The 18,722-nt window shown below is 32.6% G+C and overlaps 1 protein-coding gene across 1 annotated transcript in view; it reads right to left on the bottom strand.

The window, feature by feature from the left end:
* The window catches only part of LOC107457517 (G1/S-specific cyclin-D2), a 40,720-nt gene that overhangs the window by 5,818 nt on the left and 16,180 nt on the right, over positions 1-18,722 (bottom strand). The gene's annotated exons all lie outside the window — the stretch shown is intronic.

Genomic DNA, 18,722 nt, shown 5'->3' with positions numbered 1-18,722 from the left:
CTAATTCCTAAGGAAAATCTCTAGGACTCAGTTCAGCAGGACGGACAGAAGTAATCAGCGATTTTATGGATGCTTGATTTTGCGATCTCAGTAGATAGATGTATGTCCCTAGGAGTATACTTTAAATGCTCAGTTTAACTCCAGGCGAAATCTTTTGTATTCCGAGCATTTGTCTCTTTAACCCTTTGACACTGAGGAGTAGCAGACAATGGATGTGATAAATGTTATTGTTTAGGACAATTGACGAAATGATAAAAACCCAATTGCTACAAATTGTACAAAGTAAATTATTTTATTGTTCTGTACCGATTATGTGCGTTTTTTTAATTGTTTTGAATTTGAAGAATTGAAGTAAATTACAGAGTTAGTATCGATCAGTATTCACGGAGTGTAAGGATTAATTTAGCTATACGGAACCCAGCAATTATTACGAAACAAACACTTATTTTAAAAACGGTAATAACGGACTTACACCCCATTTCCCCGTTATCTTTAACAGTCGTAATGCTTCACAGCTTTTAAGATAATTAAAAAAATAAGGCCAGTTTAGTTACAGCTGGAAGTATGATTAGCTTCCAAAAAGCAATAGGTAGAAGCTTTTAGAACAGCGATTGTTGAGCTTAGTCATAGTCGAAAAGCTTGACTCAAACCTACTGCGTTGTTACACATGTTACGTCACATTATCTAACGATCTGGTTTTAAAATTACATAATAATCAGCTTCACGCAACGAACATTAAGTTATTTTTTTAAATGCAGCGTTTTCCAAAAGAAAAAAAAAATGTTCAGTACAATGTCAATTTTCGTATATCTATTTGAAAAGTTCACTTAACATAGTGTGTACTACTTTATGATCCAAGAATCAAGGACACAAAAAGCTCGTGTAAATCGAGTAGAACTTCTGACTTCATTAACGATGCCAATTAAGCGATTTAACCATTAAATAACCCATAACCGTGAAGATAATTTACAATCGCATTGACAGGTATATATGAACAAGTCCGACAAAGAGAAACTGAAAGATTAAAAGGTAAAACTTGGCGAAGTGCCCGGCTTGTTGAAGTGCCAAGGTCGTCCATTTCCCAGGACCCTAAAAGAGATCAGCAGGCCCACACACCTTACCTGTCAGGTATGCTTCGCGAGAAAAGGAAGAAAATAAGAATAAAAAAGGAGGGGACAGATAAAAAATAGTTTTTTTATTTCACGTAAGCGGGCGTTTTGAAATCGAGACATGAAGTACAAAATAAATAGATAAAGCGGAAACAAAGACATTATATAAATAAATTTCAAAAGGATGTGGGTGGACTACAAGGCAATAATTTAAGAATAATACATTCTACAAAATATCTTTGAAAACAAGTTTAAATAGAGTTTAATTTGCAATTTAAAAAAAAATCTTTGATCTTCCTCCGCTAAACTGCAGCTTTCGTATGCTCAGCAGAGTGCAGAGGTTATCGAAAGGTAAAAGAACAATTTTTGGATTAAATCCTTATTGTCTGTTAAGGCATACATTTTTAGTAAATGTATAATAAGCGGATATAAAACTTATATTAATAACTGTTCATAAAATAGTATCATATAAGAGGTAAAAGGATAATTTAAAAATTGTTGAGGATCAAATTCAGTTATCAAGTATTATCTATTTTGATTAACTTTTACTGCGTTAAGTGAGTACTAAGTAAGATTTTGGAAACACTTAAATTTTTGCGTTTAAGAAAATGTTATGATCATCTTAAGAATAAGAGTACTAATTTATTCTACTATTTTAGATAGCTTTCTAAGAAAAGAAAGAAAAAAAAAAAAGGTTTGGTAACATCTTTCTTAATGTTATAGAAATTCTGCATTCTCAATTACATGAAGAAGTCAATTAACAAGTTCCTATTGCTAAAAGTCAATTACCATATTCGTAGCTGTTTAGAAGAACATCAATTTATTCGGTTAAATTTTTAAATAAGGCAGTTTTCTATTGTCAAAAGTTAGGTCAGCAGCTTTCTTACGCTCATCGACATTCTAAGCATAATGTTCTCAATTTAATTAATAAAAATATTTTTAATTTAATCGAAAGATTCTGATCAATAAACATCAATTGCTCTTTTCTTATCACTAAACGTTAATTATTATCTTCGTAGCTTTTTCAATCGTTAGTTCTATTTTGCTTACTTTCATAGTTAAAAATTTTTTTTTTATAAACTTCTAAGGTTTATATTAAAAGTATGCTTTTACTTTTATAAATTCCTCATATATAATCAATCTCCATTTAAAAGAGAGAAAGGGCAGTAAAAGTAGGGAAAAAAAAAACGTTATAAAAACTAACTATTGAACTATGAAAAAAGATAGAAAAAGAAAGAAAGAAAATAACTTCACACACATGAATTATGAAACGAAAAATACTATAAAATTAAAATGAACTATGAAAAAAGATATAAAAAAGGAAGAAAGAAAATAATTTCACACACGCGTAAAAGATGAAACGAAAAATAATTATATTTAATTATATCGGCATACTACTGATCAATTCGAATGATTCTCAGAGCGAATTAAATGTAGAAACATCCGCCGACAATAATCAAACGTCCCTGAAAGAGCACAGGGGAGGAGCTTTTTAAACACAGACTAACAAAAAGTGCATTAAGAAATACCTCCTTGGAGAATATATTTAAGTACGGATGCAAAAAAATTGAATGGAAGAAAAAAGAAGAAAAACTTTTTGTTTTATTTTACTTTTGGCGTAGGCGTCCCTGTAATATCGAGTTTCCCGCCCGCCGGTAGGAATGCGGGATCCCATGTGATGAGAGGGTTATGAACTCTCATTGGCTAGAGGACAGACGGGATATCCTCTGCGTCCTACCGACCTACTGAGATGCAGTTACTATGGTAACGGAGCATCTTTCTCCCCTCTTTCAAGGCAAAGTTTTGAATAATCTATCTTCACGTTTTTTAAGTGATGTAGGGATAGATTTAGTAAATGTGATGATCTGAGACATTTTTAATTAATGTATTTAAATTAGTTTTTATACGCAAAAAGGATTTTTCGGGATTGAGCTTTTAGTAAAATTAGATAATTTTGTTTCAATATTAAGAATGTAACAAGCTCATGTTTTCTTAGATTTTACAACGTGTGACTCTGACTGACATTGCTTTTTTTAAAAGGGGAAAAAATTGAAAAACTTTTAAAATTCGAGGTAGCTGGGTTTTTCTTTTTTGATTATTATTTTTGATTTGTAGAGAACAGCAACTTTTTATTTCTGAAATTCAAGCATTTATTAAGTACTTTATGATTATTTCAAGCATGTATGGCAAGTTTAAGAACCGTAAACTGATTCAGGAATGAAGCGTAAAATTTTTTCTTATTTGATGCGCATTTTATTTTATTTTACTTTACAACCGGTGTTGAACAACCGACCCAATTTTGAATTTATGACTATCAAATCAATGTTAACTCCGTAGGCCAGTAATTTTGAACCTAACCCAGAAGAGGGAACCCATGGATCAAGCATTGGGACAAATTAGCCATCGTGGAAGACTTTTATATGGTACTAACAAGCATTAACTTTACACGGAGAGAAAAACCACGAAAATTCCCATGGTTAGCCCGACGGCAAGGCGATTCTAGCCCATGATCCGTCTACCACTGAGGATAATTTACGTATGCACGTATGAGGATAATTTACGTAAGTGTTAGTTGGAAGCAGAATTAACCAGCCAATCTATAACTGGGATTCTAACCGAGTTACCTCATTGGAAGGCGAGCGCTTTATCCCCTGACCCCCCGTGGTTCAGCCAGCGTGTATTGATATCAAGTACAGAAGCAACTTACTTTTAAAATACTTTTCAACTTTTTTTTTAAATTAAAAAAATAGACATTTAACTAAGCTTTTTTATTACGCCCTACGTTATCTCTAATTTAAATAAAAACAAATCAATAAAACGGGTGCAGCAGTTTTAAAAAAGTGTATCTTTCTTGTCTTATCTCTTAACTTCTTTTTTTTTCACAGGAAAATCGAAGTAAGTGGGCGTGCAATGAATGATATTATAACGTGACATCTTAATACAAGTGGTAACGTCAACGCATATGCATTAATTTTTCAACCATCATTCTGCTCGCTTTTATCCATAAGGCCGGAAACTCATAGCTCAGACAAGAGCGTCTAGAGGCGGGGATTCAACCCTGTCTGCGACACTGACAGCGATACCAGGGCTGGGCAACCCGCCGCACAGGTGGCCTGGAGAATGAAAATGTGGACAAAATATTTCATTCATTCGAAGCGAAGGTCATCCGCATAGCTGAGACAGTTTAATAGTTCAAAATAGGTAGTTACGTACTTAATTACGTGAGCGGTAGTAGATTTAGTTTTATTTATGATACGTTCATTCTATTCGCTTTTAAGTGCATAATTGATCCTTTCATGGCAATTTCAATATTAATTCAGAAAAGTGTTGCTACGGAAATAACTCAAATAGTCTATGCATAATATATACAAATCATTTTAATATTACTTACCCAAACGATCTACGCATTTAGGTTTTCAAGTTAAAAATGCAAGTCAAGTACAAATGCTATTATATCCGTCGTTGAACAGCTGACCCTATTTTGGGTTAAACAACTACTAATGTTCAACTCGGTAGCCTTGTAATTTTGAACCCAATCCAGAAGACAAGGAAACTCCTGGATCAGTAAGTACCCCCAGAGGTTCTGATTTGTTATGGGAACATGGAGGACTAAGCGACTCGACAAATTTAACGTGCATCAGTCACCATTTACTACACGTGGAGTCTTCGGCCGGCGGGGAACGAACCCACGAATTCTTGGACATGGGTCCAGCGCCCTACCAACCAGACTATCCCGGCCTAAGTATGAATGATATGTAAGGTTAGGTTTAACATGAACCTATTGACAACGGTGTTATATATTGAGTAATATCTGACCAACTTCTCCCAGTAATTGATTTCGCTTTTTTTTAAATTATTAAATATTACAATGCACTTTTTAATTATCTTAAATATAATTGAGAATTAAAAATGCAATAATGTGCTCTTGGATGTGATAACTGTTTGAAGGAATGCAGACGATAATTGTTTGATTAAGAAATATTAAGATTTAACGTAGTACATTATTATTATTTAGGATTTGCGGTACATTACGTACCTTCAAGCATTTCGCAATTTTAAATAGAAAAAAAAATAGTTGTAGTAAAAAATAATTAATTACTGAATAGAGGGTGTCCCACAATGGTTATTTAATAACTCACATAGCTTTCTTAGCGTGATACTTCTAATAATAATCCTTATCATTTCATCTCATTCTAGTTTAGTTCCGGTCATTATTTACCATTCAGTGGTCGCGGTCCAGTGAATATTTCTCAGCTTCCCTACACACGATAGTAAGTTTTCACTTTTATGAATGAAAACAAAAATTATGAGAGTAAGAAAAGAAAAAGTAGGGGCTATTAATTGCATAGAGCAGAAGATCCCAAATGGTGTTTCGCGAACAAGTTGATAGGGTTTCGAAAGTTTTTTTTTTTTTAATTTATCAAAGATGATTTTTGAGATATCATAGAGTACGTACGTGTGATTATGGGTCTCTGGAGTTGGAAAGGCTCCTCTCATATATGAGACCGAGGATCGTAGAAGAAGAATCGTCTGATGTGATCACGGCCTGTAGAGGGAAAAATGAATATGAATTCATTTTTTTCCCCTTTACGCTTTGTCAAAAGTTCTTCTAATCATTAGCTAAAATTAATTATTAACTTTATAATCTGCTTTAAAAACTACTACAAAAATAAGAAGATATCTTTATTTTATCAAAAATACGTAGTTAGCTTTTATTTACAACGCAGAATCTCAACACCATGAATCTCTACACCACACCAAATAAAAACACGAAGATATCTCTATTTTATCAAAAATTCCAAAAATATCTATTACAGGGTGCGTAGCCAAATCTTTGAATCAAAAAACTTTCAAGCACTTTACAAAAATTTTCAAGCACTCAAAAAATTCATATTGAATCAATGATATTATTGAAAAACAAAAACTTTTTATGAACAGTTTTAGCATTAAAAAAAAAAAACTCAAAAAGAAACGGACGTAAATCGAAACAATCAGTAGGTACTTTCCCACATCACCGAGTGAATTCAACTTGACTCTGAACTCAGAACAAAAGTACCCTTACCCCCTACATCAAAAAAGTGTTAGAAGTAAAATAAAATAAACAAGAATAAAATTATAAATTAAAAAGAAAAACATTTAATAAGGATCTGACTCGATCCGATTTGGAGCACTCGGGTTTCAGTTTCGAGTGTGCACGCATGCGCAAGTCATAACGTGGGTACGACATGAAGTCCGTGTGAATGATTACGTAGAAAACACCCCATTTTTCGTGAAATGCAGGGGATCCGCCAGATATCACTGAAGGAAAAAAAAATTATACGTGAAAAAAGGCACTTTTTAAAAACGCCAGCTGAAAAAAAGCACCTTTAAAAGCTTTTAAAAATGAAATCTCCCAAAAAGCACCTTTAAGTACTTTTTACAAACGCTACGCACCCTGTATTAAGCTTTTATTTCAACGCAGAATCTCCACACCATGAATCTCTATCTCTACACCACACCAAATGAAAACACGAAGATTTCTCTATTCTATCAAAAATTCCAAAAATACCTAGTAAGCTTTTATTTTCAACGCAAAATCTCTACTCCATGAATCTACACCACACCAAATAAAAACTCGAAGATATCTCTATTTTATCAAAAATACCTGGTAAGCTTTTATTTTCAACGCCGAATATTTATGAATTTCTACACCGCACCAAACAAAAACACATCTCCTATTACATATTTGGTCCCTCTACCTTCCACCCTAAAGAATTCCGAGTCCCCATTTTCAGTGCCCAAAAACTGCTCCCACTGAGAAAGCGATGGCGGCAAAAACGAGCTGTTGTCCTTGAGAAGTGCTCAAAATGCCTGAGAAGTGTACCTGAAGGTCAGCTAGACACACAGGAAAAGGGGTAATTGTTAAAGAGAGGATAGGCAGTTTTTTCATACATGTTTTCCACACAAGTTCCCATCATTCTTTGGTGCTTTAATGAAAGAGGTAACACATACATATTTGACCTTTACATTAGTAACAGGGGAGTGTAAAAACAATGGCCGACATTTTGCGTAAAAGAATTCATTTGGAGATTGATTGACTTCAACACGAAATGTAAGACATTTAAGATATACTTCTCGACAATAATTGCTGGCGGTTTTATTATTTTTTTTAAAGCAGTACATTCTGGAACGACGACCAAATATCTGCTTATTCCAGAAGCTTTATAGTATGTTATGGCCAGCCTACTGTCCAGTGGTTAGTTGCAGCATTTTTAACAGTGGCCACTTTTTCAAAGAAGTGACCATTTTAAACGACAGACCAAAAAAAAACTATTGAAATTTTCCAGGTTTTCGTAAAAAAGAAGGAAAAAAAAAACTTTTCCTAACTGTTCCCTGCTTTTAAAAGTCAAAATAAAATTCCCTGATGATTCCAGGTTTTCCCTGTACCTGTGGGAACCCTGAAATTTAGTTGTTAAAAACTTCTCCAAGTCGTAGAATATTAATACACAATAATACTTAATGTTACTTTAACTTACAATATAAACATAATTAAAACCGTTTTTAACTGAAACATCCCAAAGGACTAAACAAGGTTTATGTAACATCATTTGAGTAAATAAAATTATCAGGAGCTAGACGATTGCCAATTAGCGGATCACAATTATCCTTATCAGGACTCACAACATGCGCATAACCAGAAAAACTGCTAAAATGTATCAATTTGTAGGCATTCCAAAGTAACTCTTTACTGATACTCTTCAAACAGAGAACCTCTTGAACACACTGATAAGACTGTAAGTCGGGGATATAAATTTGCCAGATCTTGGATGTAAAAAGATAAATTCGAGGCATATGAAAAGGTTCTTTCGCCGCTTAATCAATATCGAACACTAATGAAATGATCGAGGTTCATTCTTTTTATCTAATTTACGACTTTAAAATGCCCACCCAGGATGGGGTCAGATGAAAAAGAGACACAAAGCGAACGCCAGAACTAATTTATTCGGTGCGTTCACACCACCAGCATTAAAAAACAAGCAGAGGAAGTCATAAATTGAACGTGACATAAGAATGCTGCGCTTTAAGAAAAAAAAACCTACTGCTTGTAAAATAAAAAATTCATTTTCTTGCAAAATGGAATAATATTGAATTTTAAGATTAAATCTGAGCTAAATGTAGAAGATACAGTACAGAACCCGTTATCCGGAAATCAGAAAACCGGAACAAAATTCGATACATTTTCTCGCCATTTTTTTAAAAAAAATTTTTTTCCTCGTGAGATTTTACGATTTTTCTTTCTTTTTTTAAAGATGTTTACCTTACCATCATTTTGGAAATAATCATTAATGTATTACTTCATCGTTTTTTCTTATTTTTAAGATTATTTCCAAATGTATTTTTTTTTAGTTAGGTTTAACAATAAAAAAACGGCTTTTTGTAGCGATTCAGAAAACCGAAAAAATCAGTTATCCGGAATAGCGATGGTCCCGACCGTTCCGGATAATCGGTTCCCTACTGATTTCATATCCAATTCAATTCAAGCGTCAAAAGACAACTCAGTTTCAAAACGTAAGGATTAGCATACATTTTCATTCGATAACTTTGCCTTGATATAATATACAAACATAACTATATTATCAGGTTAACCTCTGAGTGTTCAGAATCCAACATTTTATTTATTTATTTATTTTTAAATCTAGTAATATATTCACAAAAATCATTTTTGATTCTTAATTTTTTATTTACTTAATCCTTTTGCTCTTACTTTGACGACCTAGTGCATTAGTACATAAGTATCATTGCAAAATAAAAGTTTTCTAGGTACAACATAGTGAACAGGGAAATTTTTTTAAACTGCAAAGAAATTTTTCATAGTCAAAATCTACACCAGAAATAGAATAAATAGTATTTAGAGAAATAAAATTACTTCAGTTGGTTGAATTAAAAACTAACTTTTCAAAATAATTTTTAAAACCTAAAATATTCTTGTAAAAAGTTTTTGTTAAAAAGAGAAAAAAGAATCGAGAAAGTTAAAACAATTCAAAAACCTCATTTAAAAACTAATATTCTCCAATGTAATTTTTTAGCAACAGATTTTAAAGCATTTTAGAATTTTTAACGGAAAATATTCTTTATTAAGAGAACTTTCTATAAAGTTTCGGAAAAATTAAGACTATTTTTTTTTCAGGAAATGAGAATAAGTGCCAAATATAAAAAACATAAACCACATCACGTAAACTAATATCCTCTTCTGTGAAAATGAATCCTATAATAATTTTCTCTTCCGTGACAAACAATGAAAAAAAATTATATTTTTTTAAACCTAAAATATTCTTTATTTATTGAAATTTCGATAAAATTTGGGGGAAAATTAAAACATTTTCAGAAGCTTGAAAAAGTGCCGAACAAAATAAAAACACTTCACCAGTATACTCCGGTGTGACGAACAGCATTGTTCTCGAAATCGATTTTAAGACACTATAATTAACAAGGCATCATTGCATGATGCGAAAACAATAAAAATGGAGAAGAGGAAAGAGGGGCAGAGCATCCTGTAAAATTCACGTGACAAAGAGAGAATGTGATACAATGTATCAAAACAGTGAGAGAGAGAGAGTGCATGCGTGGGTTTTCTCGTCGCTGTGAGGCGTTGAACTTCATGGAATCGAAGGAGGGATCATCGTGCAATCTATGTTTGCAAAGCTGGACACAGACTCAGACTTTCCCAGTAAAGAAAGCTCTTTGGGATTTTTATTAGGGCACATGGGGGAGGCGAAAAACTGATCAATGAATATTATGTGAGCGTGACATCCGATGGTGAAGAGTCTCAGCTGTTTTTTTTTAATTTTTAAACCCGAGTTTTTGTATTTGTTTTCTTTTCCCAACTGATCATTGACCGAAATGTTTGATTTGACGGTGTGAATGTGTTGATGTTAGAACGGTTCTGAAAAACAAACGAGATTGATTTAATCCAATCAATTTCGACGAAACTATTATGGCTAGCAACCCACACCATTTCGGAAACTGAAGCGCATTTATTCCTTTTAAATTAGAAAGTTTTATTCATCTATTTTTATAAAAAATGAAAGATAAATTGTTTTATATTTTTATTTTATGTTTAAATCGTAAAAACCCTCCATAGAAGCTGTATGCCCATGTAGAATCATTTCTGATGTAAAAAAAATGAAAGAAACCATTAAAGTAATTTTAACTTTCAACACGAATTTAAAAATAATTATATAATACGTAGGATATATATATTATTTGGTAAAAAACAAAAAATATTATTTTAAAAACCAATCTCTTTATTGTGGTGTGTGAAAAATTTTGTAAGATATAGAATAAGATATTCCAAGACATTACTCTCTTATTTAAATACAAACCTGGAATAGAAAAGGGGGGATTACATTGCGGATCAAAATCTATGAATGAAATCAGTAGTGAATGAAAAAAAAATTCTCCCCCCCCCCTCCTAGCTCTCCCCTCGTGCGGGAGCAGCAGGTGGCACAGCTGAATCAGACATGGGTTTCGACCCTGAAAAAGTAAAATAGGGTGGTAGGGGACGATAGGTGACACCGTGAGAGTCGAAAAGAATTCATACGCAACTCATGTTTTCTAAGAATGCCACCCACCTTTTATTGCCACACAAGACAGTGTTTTATTCCATTTAAATTGAGTCTTCATTCATTCTCTTTTAACTAGTTCGATATAGTACCAAAAAATAAAAATAAAGTTTATACTGCGCATGCAAATTAATAAAAAGAGGAAAACTTTTTTAAATTTTATAAAATTCATGTAACTACTATATTATTTTGTACGAAGTTTCTCGTTAGTCCGGCAGATGGCAGCACCACATGTTAATTTCTCAGACGACTTCGTTTAGACCATTCTGAACTGAGAAATTAAGAGATAAAACGTTATACAGGCCAAGGTCAGAACGTGAGAGACAAAATTAAACTCGGGCTAACATCAATAAGATATGCTCATCCGGTTAAAAACAGATAAATGTCTATATTATAATTAACATTTGAGAACATTTTGATGTAGCTGTAAACAAGCTCGATCTTCCTAAGTTAATAATACTAAACTATCTCGATTAACTATTAATTTTTAAAATTGCTAAGATGTTTATCTAAACAACTTCTTCCGACTTACTTAACAAAACGAAATCAAATTAAGATATATATCAATACGGTTACTTTTCGAAAAGAAAAAAAAAAAAAAAAATAATGAAACTGATTTTTTTTTTTTTTAAATTTGAAGATAAGAAAGCAAATAAAATCGCTTGCAATTAAAAAAGGAAAAAACCCTTCTAAATAGATTAATGCCCTGAATAAAAAATAAAACAGTTGCTCTGAAAAACCATATGGCCTGCATAAATATAAGGAGAAAAAAAAAAAGAAATTTGCATTTAAAGTTTACGTTTCTGGTAACACCAGGCGCTATTTATCTGTCAACGGGTCGCATGCCAGAATTCGTTTGGCGATTTAAAGAAGGAAAGGAAGCATTTATTAAATGAAATAGAATGCAAAAGAAGCAGCCAACACGACGCCAGACGCATGGCATTTGTAAACAGATGGATATTATGGTTTCTGTCCAGGAAGTGAATTACTCGGAATTTCGAAAGAGTTACAGTTGCACTTTGCACAGCCGCCTTTGGGGTCACTATGCACTACACAGCAACTTCAGCTGTTTTGATACACGATGACTGTACATAGAAGGGAGTGGGATCCATCGTCGAGTACAATATAATCTTTATTTATGTATTAGTGGAAAAACTAGATGATATAACCCCCCCCCCTATTACATTGTAATACCGACCGTTAAATGACCGAATACCTGAGATGAAGTCACGGTTCCGGAAGTGGGATCATTATGCCGGATCTTTATTACTTAGAAATGAAAATTAAAAAACGGTTCCATTAGTTTGATTTAATGTGACAAAATAGTTGGTGAACGGAAATTTCTTATTTCCTACGTTAAATACGGAACGGAAAAAGGCCAATAAATAAACGATTTATTCGATAAAAGGTAGATAAGACATTTAGTATCGTCAGAAACATTCATGTATAATGAACATCATAATGAAACATCATAATAATGAAAAAAAAAAAGGATGAAACATTGACGACATTAATAAAAACTCTATTAATAATTAAGAAAAAAACTACGATTATACATACACATATTACAAAATGCTTTTAAGTTGATCTCTTATAAAATAGTAAACGTCTCATATGAAAAAAACCATTAGGCATAAAAAAAATTTATTTTCTTTTAAGATAATTTACAGAGACCGGTATTTACGGTCTAAGATGGACAACAAGGTATAATAAGCTGGTTTCTTTTAAAATAATTTAAAACTACAAGACTTTCAAATGGGTACTATGTGTCATATTAGATGTTATTTCTCTTAAGAGAATTAACCAGTTAAATGGTCTGCGACTTATGACCTTAATTATCAAAAGTAGGCATAGTATTTTTTTTTTCATTTACATAATCTGTATATTCATTTAACTTCATTTGAAAATTGCAGCACCTGTTATCGTTGAACTTAATTATTTAAAAACCGACAAACGAACAATGTTTTCATTGAAACTTGTCGCACAAATCATTTGAAATACAAACGCAAAAAAAATGGCGGCAATGTTCAAACGATTTTTTTTTTGTAGTTATCCAATGTTGAAATTCAATATTCAAAGGATTTGGTGGAAAAAGTATCTAGAACTAATATGTTTTCTGCAGCGAAAGGAAGAAAAACATATTATCATATAGACACACACAGCTTTGTAGCGAGCAGTATAAACAATGAATTCTTAACATCAAATGAAGCCGAACGACGCTGGTGCGATGAAATTTCAAACAAGATTTTTTTTAAGCACCAACTTTTTCACTCGAAATGATATTGCCTATGGAATGTAAGAAAGCCATAAAACATATTAGAAATTTCAATTTCGTACTCGTTTAAAAAAATTCTAACTTGAATTGGAATAAATAGGAATCAAATGCGCTTGTATTAAACCTTGACCCTAATTGCAGTAATTAACGCATAAATGATAAGAGTATATTTTAAGCTATTGCACTTAATTTTTCAACTACGTAATTGGAAAAATCATTACATAATACGCAAATAAATTATGCAATAATGCATTTTTTACTTTAATGGATTGTATTAGCATTAATACGCAATTTAATCTATTAAAAGCACTATTTATAAAACTGTGATAAGTGCAATTTAAAATAAAAAAAAAATGCATTTCAGTGTATGTTAGGTATATTTTCCAGGCGATGAAAAAAACGACCGATGAAATAATAATGCATAATAAAAAGCTTTTAATCACAAGAAAACGTTACAGCATTATTACACATATTTGCCAACTGACTTCTGAAACAACTGAGAACAGCACCTTAAACATTATTATGTTTGTAAACTTATCATTTGCTTGCGGAAGTAAATCACTTCCGGTGGAAATTTTTGCGCTTACTTCTACAGACAGCAGGGCAGTGACTTCTAAAGTAAATTTATATTTACCTATATTAGTCCGCAGGGGGCATTGTGTTAACAATGTGCGCTTATTACAAAGAAAGAAACAAATATTAAGGAAGTATGTGATTGGGAATGTAAGTGTAGGCGCAAAGTGTGTGGGCGGAACTTGGGAGCCAGACAGCCGGCGGCGTATTGGTGAGGGGAAGGGGACATTGAACTAAACAAGTGTGTATTTCTTTAACCCCAACCCCCCTTCTCTTCCAATATTGTCATTCTGGCATGATCTGGAATTGTCTGCAAACGTAAGGAGGTATTTCCCAAATGAAAACACTGCATAGAACTCTAGAAAACGGAAAATAAAATCGATTTGGTTTAATGAAGAGCTTAGAGGGTACAGATAATCACTTTTTGAAAAGTGTTAAAGACTTACAGATACTGTAAATTAAGACAACAAACACAGAAAGAACAAAAAATTAATATATTTTTTTTAAATGCACAGTTAATTTTCTCATTTAGTAAAAGGATTTGAGATTTCCATCAGAGGAGCTCTTACTATAAGGTTTCTTTAATATTTTTTTAAGTTTCTGGAATAGATTTACGAAGTACATCAAGTTAATTTTTAATAATTTCATAATTTCTTTTTTTTTTTTTTAAGGTTCACAGAATTGTAGCGGTTATTTAAAAATACAAGAGAATATATCGTGTTAAGTATTAAAATGTTCGTAATCCGAAAAGGATATTGGTAAAAACAAGTTACATGCGCCAAAAGAGTTAAAATTGAGAGTTGAGAAAATTTTATAATAGCATAAATTTTATTTTTTCATTCACTAACAGGAAAAATCTCTTTCAAACTTTTACTATTGTTTTACACACAACGACTACATTGTACTAAATTTTGGGGTGCACTGAACTATAATATCAGTCAAATGTATCATTCACTCACCACGACAAGGTGGTAACATCAGACGGAGGGTGAAACCCTGATAGGGTACCAGTTTTAACCACGATTAATTAATGTTAACCCTTGTCAAATTTGATTTCGCAATAATAAGGATCAACTCTGATCAAAAAATTATTGCAGCAAATTTTAGTCGGTACTATGATTCAAGGTACTGATGCTTTGGTACACTGCTGAGCTAATTTTCTCTGAGCGTAGCATACCATATCAATCATCGCAGTGCTGTATTAAAGAATTACTGTTTCCCTTTTCATTCAACGAATTTTTTAGTCAGTATTTTATGTAAAATCTCAACAAAAAAAAAAATGAATATTCACCTGAAATCATGCACCAGCAACTAAATTTTTTCAACTCTATTTCTCTAAAAATTCTTTCATTCATAAATCTCAAAGCACTTGAAAGAAAAGAAGAAAAAAAAATGACTCCCTTATCGGTTAGAAAGATGTCACTGCCATCAGACTTGAAGAGGTGATAGAAGAATATAAAAAAAAAAAAAAAAAAATTCNAAAAAAAAAAAAAAAAAAAAAAAACTTCTCCGTAGGAGCGGCATACCTTATTGTTTATCGTTCAACAAAGATCTCTATCACATCTTGGTATTTAAGAAGAACCTGTAGAAGTTCAGTCAACAAGCAGGCATTTATATTTTCTCTTGAAGAACTGTTTCCCCTTAAAACAACACTTTTTTTAAGACCACCTTGTAGGGTATCTATTGCGGATAATATTTCAAGAGGTAAAAAAAGATGGATGCGTGAATCTTTTTTCGCAGATTTACGCTTCAAAAGGTAAATGAAAGTGGACGTTTCAGATAGAGCCGCACTGATAACTAGATGAATAATCAGTGAGATTTATTTGATGAGATGAGCAGAAGAAAAAAAAAGGGGGAAAACTTCTGAGCTCCTTAAGACTTGAAAAGGTAATTATAATTGGGAAATGTTGCACATAATAAACATGACTTTAGTAATCTTTGTGAACTCCAGATAGTTTTAAGTGAATATAATTTGGGGATATTTCCGTATCGTCATTTGTTGCGCGCCTACTCAATCGTCAAAAAAATTTTAAACTAGCAATTAAAAAAAAAAAAAAAAATTCAGAGATTTACCCGAGGGTGGGTACGAGTTGTTAAAACCTTCGAGTTAGTGGTATTTTAGAGATTCTTAAATATTGTCATGCCCAGCAGTCTTATGGAACCCTCGCCCCCGTTTTGAAACCTTTCCAGCATATATTAATTAGTTCAGTTTGGTCTTCTGACACTTGTTGAGTTGATATTTAGACAATATTACATTGTCTTGTTACCTTTTTGGCGATATCTCACAGCTTTAAAAACCTTCGTTTGCCTCGTTCGAATGTTTCTATCAGAAAGGCGTTATCCCAAGTTTAACAATTATACAATCTAGTGTACCTTGGCATTGATAAGGTTACTTGTTTATAGCACCGATGCTGCTGCGTTTGAAACAAATCGCTCTTCAGAAATAAATAAAATAAATCAGGTCTTACATACCACAGCATATGATGTAAATCATTTTATTTATGCTTTTTTATTTTTGTTGTTAGTGGTTTTAGGTTACATTCTTGACGAAAAATGCCAGCACTAAGACCTAAGCCACTATATTCATACCTTGTTGCGATTATATACTATAAATAAGAACCTACTTCACATTGTTATTATCTATCAAATTAAGAGATAAATTTTTTTTTAATGGACAATAAAAACTAATTATTTTTTCTAAGAACTTGTTTCAAGTCTATGTTTAAATTAAATATACTTAATCACACCAGATATATTTGAGAGCAAAATGATAAATATGTGGTAAACAAATTGAATGCAATTAAAACAAAACGGTACTTGACACTGAATAGATACAGAAAGAAAATGAAAAAAAAAAAATCTCAATTTAAGACAAATAAATGACACTCAACTATTTCAACAAATCATTTCAAGCTTGAAGAGCAGCACTTCATCAATATTCCAGTAAGCAGGATATAAGAAGTAAGAAGGGAAGGTATATTCCAAAGAACAATAATTAGCAGAAAACTGCTAAAAAACAGCGGCATTCACAAATCCGTCTATGAAGTGAGCACATTAATGAAAGAAACCCGAAACCACACCCATTGAAAAAATAAGTCCAGCCAATCAGAAGCCCCCCTCGTGACAAAGGTGGAGTTGTGATTTCTTAAAAATTTCTCAAAAACCACGCCCACCCTCAATCGCCAGGAATGTGATCTGCGAGATCGTGAGAAACACGGAGGGAGGGCGAGTAAAGAAGAAAAAAAATCGCTTTCCTCTTCCTCCTACTCCTGTATGAAGATAATAAAAATAGCATAGAAATAAATGAGACACAGATGAGTGGGGGTCAGTAAGATGGGGGCCGGTAGGTCTTTCCTCATCCATAGCCGGATGTAAGGACGTTAGTAATTTGGAGTGCCAGACTAGGTTGGTGGTTGGTAACTGTCTAGTTATTTTCTACCGCTCTGAGGACCTGACTTAGCACAATCAATGGATGCCGACAAATTCTGGGGACCGGTTATGCGACTACGTTATTTGTTTGAAGGGATAGTTGCAATCATCATTAACAGCGCATTTTTTAAAGGATCCACTAGAAAACAAACAAACAATTTGATGCAGAATCATCCCAAGTTCATAGCTATGGATTACCCGCGTTATTTCATTAGTATATTTAAAGTGGAAATGGATCTTCTTGGATTTATAAATTTAACATGATTTTGTCTCAATCACTAAATGCAAATAAACCAATATACAAATATTAAAGCAAGTTACAGAAACGAAAATGAGCGTAAGCCATAGCAATTGCGAAAAATTAAATTCATCCATCTAAAATTGCATTTCAGTCTTTCGTTACCTACCAACTTAGGATATACTTCCTCGGAAAGAACTAAAGTTGGCAGGTCTGCAAGTTCACACTAGTTAATAAGTATATATAATGACTTTGAAACTGAATGCAGTAGAGCAAGATATTCGAAATGAACAACTGGTTTTCAAGGTTTAGCAGTTTTTGACATCAATAATTTTTCGCTATTGATCAAAAGTAATTTTTTAAAGCACCGTTTGAAATAATTTTAACATTTAGATGTATGCTTTGTACTGAACAATTTTTGAGAAAGATAAAAACGCATTAATCTCGTGCTATTATTCGTAATGGATATTCAAATTGACAAGTATCAAACGTTTTGTTTCATATTCGTTAAATAATTAATAATCCAACTGGAGTTTTACCCTAACGTAACGTTACATCTCCCAATTCCACACTAAATCTGAATTGTAAGTGAGAATCAGTTCCCAAATATTGGTTCGGAAGCTAAATTAAAACATCATACAATTCCACACTAAATCTGAACTGTAAGTGAGAATCAGTTCCCAAATATTGGTTCGGAAGCTAAATTAAAACATCACCCAATTCCACACTAAATCTGAACTGAAAGTGAGAATCAGTTCCCAAATATTGGTTCGGAAGCTAAATTAAAACATCACCCAATTCCACACTAAATCTGAACTGTAAGTGAGAATTAGTTCCCAAACATTGGTTCGGAAGCTAAATTAAAACATCGCCCAATTCCACACTAAATCTGAACTGTAAGTGAGAATCAGTTCCCAAATATTGGTTCGGCAGCTAAATTAAAACATCTCCCAATTCCACACTAAATCTGAATTGTAAGTGAGAATCAGTTCCCAAATATTGGTTCGGCAGCTAAATTAAAGTAGTATATCTTAGTCAGAGTACTCGGCCAATCTTAGACGTTGAGCATAGTTAAGAAGGCCACTGATCTCAACATTTTTGATTAAAAAAAATATGAAAACTCGCCCAAACTATTCAAATGTATAATAAACAAATATACGTTTTGCCGCGAAATATGCAAACGTTGCTCACTTTATAATACTTAAATTGAAGTATCATGATTCTTGTATCATATTTATTCTTTGGATCATTAATAACGATTATTTTAATACCACGTTCACCGTTCCACCCACACTAGCTCATAAATCAACGATAGGATTAAACAAAAAAATATCAAACCTGAAAATTATAAATGCTTACATTGAAACTTGCACAACCTTTTAAGTTACAGCAGTTAGGATAACAAAACCAAATAATTGATGCCAAGTTTCAAACGGTTTGAGATTTTATTCATGGGTGTAACCATTGAGCAATAAGGTATCCACGGAAATAAATCA

Source organism: Parasteatoda tepidariorum, chromosome 10, assembly GCF_043381705.1.
Source record: "Parasteatoda tepidariorum isolate YZ-2023 chromosome 10, CAS_Ptep_4.0, whole genome shotgun sequence".
NCBI lineage: Eukaryota > Metazoa > Arthropoda > Arachnida > Araneae > Theridiidae > Parasteatoda > Parasteatoda tepidariorum.
The sequence above is the reverse complement of the archived record's forward strand: the minus strand, read 5'-3'. Positions and strand labels throughout refer to the sequence as shown.